General features: G+C 38.5%; 1 pseudogene; it reads right to left on the reverse strand.

The window, feature by feature from the left end:
- Nucleotides 1–5,593: 5,593 nt before the first annotated feature.
- On the reverse strand, nt 5,594–6,146 carry LOC111385766 (annotated as a pseudogene).
- Between the last annotated feature and the right edge of the window lie 4,310 nt (nt 6,147–10,456).

A 10,456-nucleotide genomic window follows, 5' to 3' on the forward strand; every position in this document is an offset into this window, starting at 1 on the left:
ACTATTAAATAAATAAAATAATACATATATTGCTAGGGCCCCACTACTAACTGTGTAAGAAATCAAACCTAAAAATCATTATATTTTTTCATTTAAATAATTAGTATAGTCCTACATAAGGTTCAAATATTAAGCTAAAAAAGGTGGAAAACGAAAATAAAGAAATAAAACAAAAAATATTGCGCTTGGGCACACCTAGGCTCTAAACAAAGCGCTCCAAAAAAGCTTTTAGACAATGCTTATAAGAAAATTGAAGTTCAGTAATAGAAGTTTACGAAGTGATTGATACTAAAGCGGAATTAAAATTTAGTGATCTGGTTGAGACAAATTTAAATAAAATGATCGAATTGAAACTTCATCAATTTATAACTTTTTAGATGTACGGTATGGGGTTCAATATAAGCACATGTATGATCTTTTAATGATTATTGTTGACCTCGAAAATTGGTTCTTCCACGTGGCCAACTGAAAGCTACTCCACGTGTTCCTCCCTGCGCACAATCAGCGAATAGTCAGACGCACACGGCTGGAACCAGCGGGGGTGGTGACGGTCGTATACACTCCGACGATCAAGTCAGGTCTAAATGATCGGAACAGTACCCAGAGACTATGCAAATCAATGATAAAGGGGGAGGAGAAAATATATAAACTTGCTATGGAGTATTATGTAGTAAGAGTTTCATTACATTTACTTCTTGCCAAATCTTGGGTATTTATAGGTGGTATGAACCGTTGGATGTGGGACGCGTGTATACATCTGGCGGTATGAGGCGTCCGCTCATAGGCGTCAAACAGCCGCGTCTGTAGAATGGGCGGACAGTTTGTTTCCTCTGAGTTGAATTGACATAAAGTTGATAAATCACATCAACTAGCCTCATGGAGACGTCAAATCAATTTAAACTTTAGGTGCGGGAAGGATCTTGGAACAAATCTCTTTCTGAAATTGGTGACGGATCTTCTAACCGGGGTCCACTTGGTCTCGACCTCGGGGGCGAGGTGCTTCGGCACGTCGGTAATAGGAATCGCTTGTGTCACTTCGAAAACACTTCGGACGGGTCTTTATCAGGTCGGAATATGTGGTGTTGTGCGTTCCGAGGCGTATAAGATCGGAGCGTAACAATTATGATACGAGAGGAAGATTTTTGTGAAATGTTGGGAGAGGGAGGATCTCTTATTTCTTGAACTTTCATGTCCTCCTAGTGGTGCTAGGTTTTTCTAGTACTCCGATGAACGAGTGTCACCCGCAAAATGAAGTTGGGCCTTTCTCCACTGTTATACTTCTAATGTGAGAATTAATAGGTGATTTAGGAACACAGGAAGAAGAAATAGAATGAGTATTCAAATAGTCAAAATTTTCAAAATCCATACTTGTCTTGCCTGATGAGTATTTATAAGCGTCTGAAGCCATATAATTGTTGGACAGTTATCATGCAACGTGTCCCACATAGCACCTCCCATTATCCTTACATTCTGAGTGAGGGTCCTCTACCTATCAAGCAGTTAGTTGTGTTCATATTAATGGTGAAACAGTTCCCATTCAACTCGAGGATATTTTTATGGTCAAGTGTTGTGTTTGCATCGTAGTGGTAGACGGTCTAATATGAATATAAGGGGCTTCATAGTAGTTGGCAACTCGGTGTGGATGTAGGGAGCCTCATAGTAGTAGGCGATTTAGCATGGGTTTAGAGGGTGTCATAGTGGTCAACATCCTAGTGTGGACGTTGGTGGCCTCCTAGTGGTAGGCTTAGCATGGGTATAGAGGGTTTCATATTGGTTGACAGTCCAATGTGGAAGTAGAAAGCCTTTATAGCGGGCAGCCTAGCATAGGTATAGAGGGCCTCATAGTAGCCTAGCATGTGTAGGGGCCCCATGGTGGTCAATAGTCCAGTGTGAACATGAGGTCAATAGCCCAGTGTGGCTATAGGGGGGCCTTGTGTGGGTAGATGGTCTAGCATGAGTGTGTAGTAAAGCTCATAGTGATCGACAGCCCAATGTGAATGTAGAGGGCCTCGTAGTGATAGGCGGCCTAGCATAGGACGCTATACGTAGAGTGTTTATTGAGTAGCCTTAACTTTATTGACCACTGTAGATAATTATTAATTCCATCTAATATCATTCCTACTACTTTTATTTTTAACTAATTGAGCTACTGTCATTATTAATCTTTCTGATTCTTCATAGCCTCTTTCTAAGAAACATATTCACTGCCTAGAGTGAGAATGCTTATCGATCAATCAATATTTGTGACAATAAGATATTCTAAAGTGAAGTTGTTCAATGATAACTGCTGTGATTTCTTTGGATAATTACTCTCACAATACAACGATCGAAGTGATTTTTAGAGCTGTCAAATTTTACTCAAAAACAATATTTGAGCGAAATAACTTTTAAAATTAGATTTTTGTGAAGTGTAGGAAATAAAAAAAATCTGTATCACTTTCGAGAAAATGAGATGCTTATGTAGCCCAAAAAAAAAATAAAAAAAATCTTACGCTGTTAATTTGTAATTAATAAAATGAACTCTTGACTTTATTAATCCACAATAAGTTAGAATGTAATTATAAAATTAAAACTTTTATTTTAATTATTTATATAAATCAACAACTGTTTAAACTGATATATATCCACATTTGTTTCCCATTATTTGCTCATTAAAATAAAAAATATGACCGTTATTCATTACATCAAACCACCATAATTGACTTTCTATCTTTTGTGTGGGATCCGTAACGGCTATATTTTTCATTCTCATTTTTACGTTAATGTGTACCAAACGGGGCCTATAACGAGCTAGTTTGACCAAAGATAAATTCGAAAGTGATTAAAAATAAATAGAAATTATTTTAATAAAAGAAATTCAAGGCCCAGTTATAATTCGAATTGATGACAGGCTGTTTAAACAAAGGTAGGCAATATGAACAAAGTTCTTCTCTTAAGAGTTGTCGATTTTTCTTGTCCTCTGATTACTCGTGAGCCTAAATTCCGGAGTAAATTGTCATCATTCGACCGCAGACGAGGATGGCCAGGCGCTTTCCACCACCACCAAGTAAATCTCATACCTATAAACCTGCATAGATGGCTTCACAACACCATAACTTCAGAATGCAATACCAAATGGACTTCTCAATGCCACTCAGTTAACTGGGTCATCTCTAGTACCATCGGCTTCATATTTGGAGATTCACCAGCAATCATCCAACAGTTCGATCATATTGAGGAAGCCATGGACATCCAACAGAACACAATAACAGCACATGGACGTAGTAATATTCGGGAGACGACTGGTGTAGTGATCCAGAACTGCAGAATAGTTCCTGAGCAGTTACTGCCTTACTGGAACCCATAAGGTACCAAATACCGACATATCTGAGGGCTGTGCTAATGGAATTGACATTGAGAGATACTAGCAGGATGGTTGCCATGGGATGGGAACCTATATATTATTACTCTGGATTTTGCAGTGTAAGAGAACTGGGACATTTCATGCAGAAAAAGGCAAATCCTATTATGAAAGTACTGATTAGACTAGACTAGAGTGCAGATAAGAGAGGATGGATGAGCGCAAGATAATTGCCATCCCCGCCTTCTTCATCTGCAGATGTGCTTCTTCCTGTTAGAACCGTATTTTCTTTCTTCTGTAGTTATTCCCTCAACAAGTTTAGAAATAAACCCTTCAACAATTTTACCATCTTTTCACAGTAAAAAGCAAGGTATTTGAAAGAGCAAAAGAAGAAAATAATAGCATTCAACCTCGTTTTGTCGATCCAAACCGGGAAAAGGAAATTTCATTTAACAAATAAAGAACTGCCATATCACAAAGAGAATTCAATAAAGAAAATGGTAGAATATTAGCAAAAGGAAACTTCAGAGTACAATACCAATGAAAGACACAAAACAAGGCATGTAACTGAAAACACCAAACCTAAAATGAACTCACAAGATCTATAAGTATCATCCCGAACCAGAAACAAATGGTCATTGATACACACCCACCCAACCCAACCACACGCGGCGCGTGTGAACACAGATGCGCCCGTGTGAACACACACACGCACACGCTTTAATGCCACAAGTAAATCTGAACATGTTGCCACTTGACAAACCAAGCCAAATTTCCTCGGACAAGCTGAACATAGAATTGAAAATCCATTCGTCCAAAGCAAATACGACAAAAATCCGTTATACAGAGATGGTCCAGCAAGCTACATGATTCAAAGATCCAATTTTCCGCATTTATTAGCAGAATCTTTACAGCAAAAACCATGACGATTCAGTCTTTGATAAGAATATAACAAATTACATTCTCCTGCTAAACTTGTCTAGTATGATATAAATCAAAAGGCACCTAACTGACCATACAAAGGAGCTTGTGAAAATATGAACCTCCTCAGATCATTGCTAGCCATCTCTATTCATCACATAAGCAGAAAATTAAACATTTCAAACCAACTCTGCCACCATCCATCAAGAAAATAGAAACAAAAAATTACATATGACTAGCTTTTGGTCAATCTGAGCCACGAAGGGATCGTATCCCCAAGATTAGCTAACAGTGGTTCCAATTTTGTAGAGTCTTCGTCTTTTGGCACAAAATAGGTTGGAAATGGAAGCAATGATATGTATGGCTTCTTGTACACTGCATCTTTTATGAACACAAAATTTCCTGTAGCACCTGGAACCTGGAAAAGTAGCAGCAGTCACAAAAATGCATAAAAATGAAGATTGGTGAATCCAACAACAAAATTAGAAGCTAACACAGATTTCAAACAAGAAATATATCTGCTGCCTTCAGTTTGTATGGGAAAATGCATTTCAAAAGGAAAAATGAAGGGAAAGAAAAGCATACTTGGCCTTTCACCCACATCAAGTTCCTAGCAGCGTCAATTTTGTAGACCCATACATTTTTAACTGTTCTTTGCTCGACACTGAAGAAGATACACACGTGAGAGGAAATTCTCACTTTTCTTGTATTCACAATATTGATTACAATCGATTTATATACATGAGGTGAAGGAAGAGAAAAAGGAAACTAATCTTCTAAATTTGGAAGTAAATTGTTCTACCAAAAAATACAAGATTGCAATCTCTAATTAATTCTAATTACCATAACTACTCCCTTTACTATATTCGGTCATTTCTACACTCCCCCTCAAGTTGAATTGTAGATATTGAACATGTTCAACTTGCTGATAAAGTCGTGGAATGCTTGTCTGGGCAATCCTTTTGTGAATACATCGACCGTTTGTTCTTTTGTAGGAGTATATGTCATACAAATAATCCCGTTGTCTACCTTTTCTTTGATGAAATGCCCGTCAACTTCTATATGTTTAGTTCCATCATGTTGTACTGGGTTGAGAGAAATGTTAATAGCTGCTTTGTTATCACAATAGAGTTTAATTGGAAGTTCTACTTCAACTTTCAATTCTCCCAAAAGCTTCTTTATCCAAAGTCCTTCACATATTCCTTGTACAACAGCTCTGAATTCAACCTCAACACTGCTTCTAGCTACCACATTTTGTTTCTCACTTCTCCAGGTTGTCATATTTCCCCATACAAAGGTGCAGTAGCTGGTACTAGACCTTCTATCTTCTGTTTATCCAGCCCAATCTGCATCTGTGAATATTTCTACTCCTTTTACTCTTATTTTTCTCGAAGAATAGACCTCTTCCAGATGTTCCCTTTAGGTATCTAAGAATTTTATAAACTGCTTCTAGATGAATCTCTTTGGGAGCGTGCATATGTTGACTGACCAAATTGACTGCGAAAGCAATATCAGGTCTAGCGTGTGAGAGGTAGATCAATTTTCCAACTAGTCTTTGATATCTATCCATTTCCACAGGTTTTCCGGTGTCCTTTGTCACTTTCCCCGCCTCAATAGGTATATCACTTGGTTTGCACCCCAACATGCCTGTTTCAGCCAACAGGTCAAGAATGTATTTTCGTTGGGAAACACTGATACCTTTCTTTGATCTTGCAATCTCCATTCCCAAGAAATATCGCATTTGCCCAAGGTCTTTTACCTCAAATTCAGTTGCTAGGCACTTCTTTAGTCTTTTCATTTCAGCTATGTTGTCCCCTGTCAGGATAATATCATCCACATTCACAATAAGGATAGTCTTTGCTCCTCTGGATAGACGATAGAACATGGTATGATCTGACTGCCCCTGTTGATATCCTTGAGTTTTCAATACCTTTGCAAATCTATCGAACTATGCTCTGGGTGACTGTTTAAGCCCATATAAAGATTTCCTGAGCTTACATACTCGACTTTCCTCATTTGACTTGTTGAAGCCCGGTGGTATAGTCATGAATACTTCTTCTTCGAGTTCCCCATTGAGAAATGCGTTTCTAATGTCTAACTGTTGAAATGGCCAATCTAGGTTTACTACTAATGACAGAAGAACTCGGATTGTATTTAGTTTTGCCACTGGTGCGAATGTTTCTGTATAGTCAATGCCATAGGTTTGAGTATACCCATTGGCAACCAAACGAGCTTTGTAGCGTTCAATCGTCCCATCTGCCTTGTACTTCACGTTAAAAACCCATTTGCACCCTACATGTTTCTTTCCTTTTGGCAGGTTTACCACTTCCCAAGTTTCATTTTTCTTTAAAGCTTTCATTTCCTCCATCACTACCACTCTCCATTTGGGTGATTCCAAGGCTTCTTGAATATTTTTTGGAATTTCTGTTTCATCAAGGTTAGCAATAAAAGCACGAAATTCTGCAGATAGAGCATTATAAGACATGAATTTTGAGATAGGATGTAGAGTACATGACTGGGTTTGTTTTCTGAGAGCAATAGGTAGATCATCACTTGGATCGGAGGGATTTTCATCAGTTCCTCTCACCGGTTCGGACTCTTTTGGTGCTTCAGGCATGAGAGTTTCCTTACACTTCGATTTAGGCCTTCTTGAGTAAACGAGGGTCTCTTTATCACTCTGTTTTCCTTCATCTCCTCCTGAATTCAAGTTATCTTCTGTATATGACACCTTAGAAGGGTTAGGGAACGTGAGATCAGTTGGGGAAAGGTCAAAGTCCAGGAACTCGTTATTTGAGAACCGATCTTTACTCAAGTTCTCCCCCTGAAGAGAAGGTTTCGGGAAGTAAGGTGTGTTTTCGAAAAAGCTGACATCAAGGCTAACTATGACTCTTTTCCCAAATGGGTCATAGCATTTGTACCCCTTTTTGAGTAGGTGAGTACCCAATAAACACACATTTGATAGCACGTGGTTCAAGTTTGTTTCGATTTTGAGAGTGAATATGTACAAATGTAGTGCTGCCAAATACTTTTAGAGGTAGGTTTGAACTAAGGTGGGAAGTAGGGAAGTAGGGAAGTATTTTTGGAGCCTTTGTAAGGGTGAGTTGAAGGAGAGCGTCTTACTAGGCAGCCGGTTAATTAGGTAAGTAGATGTTAAAATGGAATCTCCCAGAATGTTTTTGGCATGTTCATAGTAAACATTAAGACACGAGCAACTTCTAGTATGTGTCTATTTTTCCGTTCAGCAATCCCATTTTGTTGGGGGTATGGACGCATGAGCTCTGATGGACAATTCCGTGTTTTTTTAGGTAATCTCGCAAAGTAGCATTGAAATATTCCATGCCATTATCAGTACGGAGGATTTGAAGATGTGTTTGAAATTGTGTCAATATCATGGAGTGGAAGTTCATAAAGACAGATCTAACATCGGTTTTGTCTTTCAACAAATAAACCCAACAGACCCGAGTGTGGTCATCAATAAATGTAACAAACCATTTTATTTGGGTACGATTAGGAGTGCAAGATGGTCCCCATAGATCACTATGAATCATAGCAAAAATGGTGTATACTCATGTTTTGGAAAAGATGTACGCTGATGCTTTGCAAATTCACAATTTTCGCATTGAAAGTTAATAGGTGTTTTATTCATGAAAATTGAAGGACAAGTATATTTTAAATATTGCAAGCTAGGATTACCCATTCTATTTTGCCATAACAAAATTTCACAATCCTTAGAGGTAGATGAAGAATTATAACTTGAAATTTGACCTAGTGTACTCACGTCAGCTTCGTCGAAGTAGTACAGTCCCTCGCATTCCTTAGCACTGTCAATTGTCTTCCCCGATGAAAGGTCCTAAAAGACACAATATGATGGAAAGAAATTAGTAGAACAATTGGATTTTTTTTGCTAATTGACTAACAGATAACAAGTTACATGACAAATTTGGGACATGAAGGACTGAATCCAATGTTAGGGAATCAGATATTCGAATGTTCCCTTTTCCTGCAACATATGAGAGTGAGCCATCTGCAATTTTAACTCAAATGTTGCCAGGACAAGTAGAGTATGAAGAGAATAGGTGATACGAGTCCGTCATGTGATCGGATGCATCGGAGTCAATGATCCAAGCATTTTTATATCGTGAAGTATTTAATGCTCTAAGAAAGGTACCTTTGTGGGCTAGTGAGCTAGAAGGACTTTAGCGGAAGACTGATCGGATGTTTAAAATTTTGAGAACATTTGATAGATTTGCTCCAGCTGCTCGGGATTAAATGCACTACCTAAGACCGGATTGTTTTTTGTTTCAACTTGATAACCCCGGCTCCTCATGGTTTGTCTTGATTTCCATTCGTTGGGTTTCCCATTAATTTCCCAACATGTGTCTATTTTATGGCCCGACCTACGACAATGCTCATACCAAGGACGACCCCTTTATTTTTGGGTCGACCCATTTATAGATTCCTTTGAAAAACCCAAAATTCCACTTCCAATTGAAGGACCATTAATATGCTCAGTTTCTGGCCCAACTGCCGGCCCAATTAATTTACCACGTCCAGGTCCAGACGTTACGCCATATGGAGGTCCAGCCTTCTTCCCAGCCAAGGCCGATACTTCACCAGAGGCCTCCTTCAACATTACCTGCCGGCGAGCCTCCTCACAGCGCACCTCCGTGAACACCTCGCGAGTGGACGGTAGTGGACGACAATCTAGGATTCGGCCTCTGACTTCATCGAGTTCTCGATTCCGACCTGCAAGAAATCCATAGACTCGTTCGTTTTTCTGCTTCTTTTTGTATAACACTTCCACTCCTCTTCACTGCTTAGGTCGAGATCTTGCCAGAGAGATGTCATTCCCATGAAGTATTCAATGACATCTCTTGTCCCTTGTTTAGTTTGCCATAAACGAGTTTTCAATTAGAAAATTTGCAATGCATTACCGACATCCGAGTAGGTGTCTTTCACGGCGTCCCATATGTCTTTTACTGTCGGAAGGAATAGGTAGGCTTTTCCTATAGAAGGTTTCATAGAGTTCACAAGCCAGGCAGTTACCATGGAATTTTCAGAGTTCCAACGTTGCAGCTAGGTGGTGTTTGTCGGCTTCTTTGTTTCTCCGGTAAGATAACCCATCTTCCTCTTTCCATCAATCACTAATTTTATCGACTGGGCCCATTCGCGGTAGTTTTTTCCATCCAATTTTTCGACAATAAGTTGGAACGGTGAAGTCTCGAATGAGTTGTGACCAATTGAGGAATTAACCTCTGTTTCAGTATATGACATTGTAGATGTCGGCATGTTAGCGGGAAATTCCGCCATGGTTTGCTAGGTCAGAGCACTGGCTCTGATACCATGAAGAAGATACATACGTGAGAGGAAATTCTCACTTTTCTTGTATTCACAATATTGATTACAATCGATTTATATACATGAGGTGAAGGAAGAGAAAAAGGAAACTAATCTTCTAAATTTGGAAGTAAATTGTTCTACCAAAAAATACAAGATTGCAATCTCTAATTAATTCTAATTACCATAACTACTCCCTTTATTATATTCGGTCCTTTCTACAGACACCCATGTACCCAGGCATTTTTTTTTTTTACCTTTAAATACCTATTAGAAAAGTAAAATATAATTAAAAGTGGAATACCATTACAAAACAGATTCCACAAAACCAAAATGAAATGTCATCATCAGGAAATGAGATGCACACTTTCCCAGGGGCATCCCTTTGATCAGCAGAACCAATACTTCGGTGTGATAATGATGCATCATGAGATGCACGCATACCTTTAAAGCCCCACCTTTTCATTCCACCCTAAAAACAGAAAAAAATGAGAGTAAAATATTATGATGCAACTTCAGAAAAATTGTAACTTTTAGAAAAAGTACTACAGATTCATCATAGGGAGCAAGTTACTAAAAACAACGAAACCCAAGACGTGGATACAATTTTCATAATTGCAGGAGCAATAAGCATCAAGCTATCATTTTTTATTTCCCGTAAAACATAGATTATACAACAGCTTTTTCAGGTTCCATTGCCGAAAAGAAAAGAAAGGTCCTAATTCTTCTAATGATGTTACATCAGACAAAATGAAAGTCGATGCAAGAAAATAGACAATGATCCAACCGGTATGTAATAAGGAAATTGCATGGGAAAAAAAAGGTTATAGAAGATCAGTAGATTTGTAGATTATGTGA

The sequence above is a fragment of the Olea europaea genome, unplaced genomic scaffold (genome assembly GCF_002742605.1).
Source record: "Olea europaea var. sylvestris unplaced genomic scaffold, O_europaea_v1 scaffold3270, whole genome shotgun sequence".
In the NCBI taxonomy this organism is placed as follows: Eukaryota; Viridiplantae; Streptophyta; class Magnoliopsida; order Lamiales; family Oleaceae; genus Olea; species Olea europaea.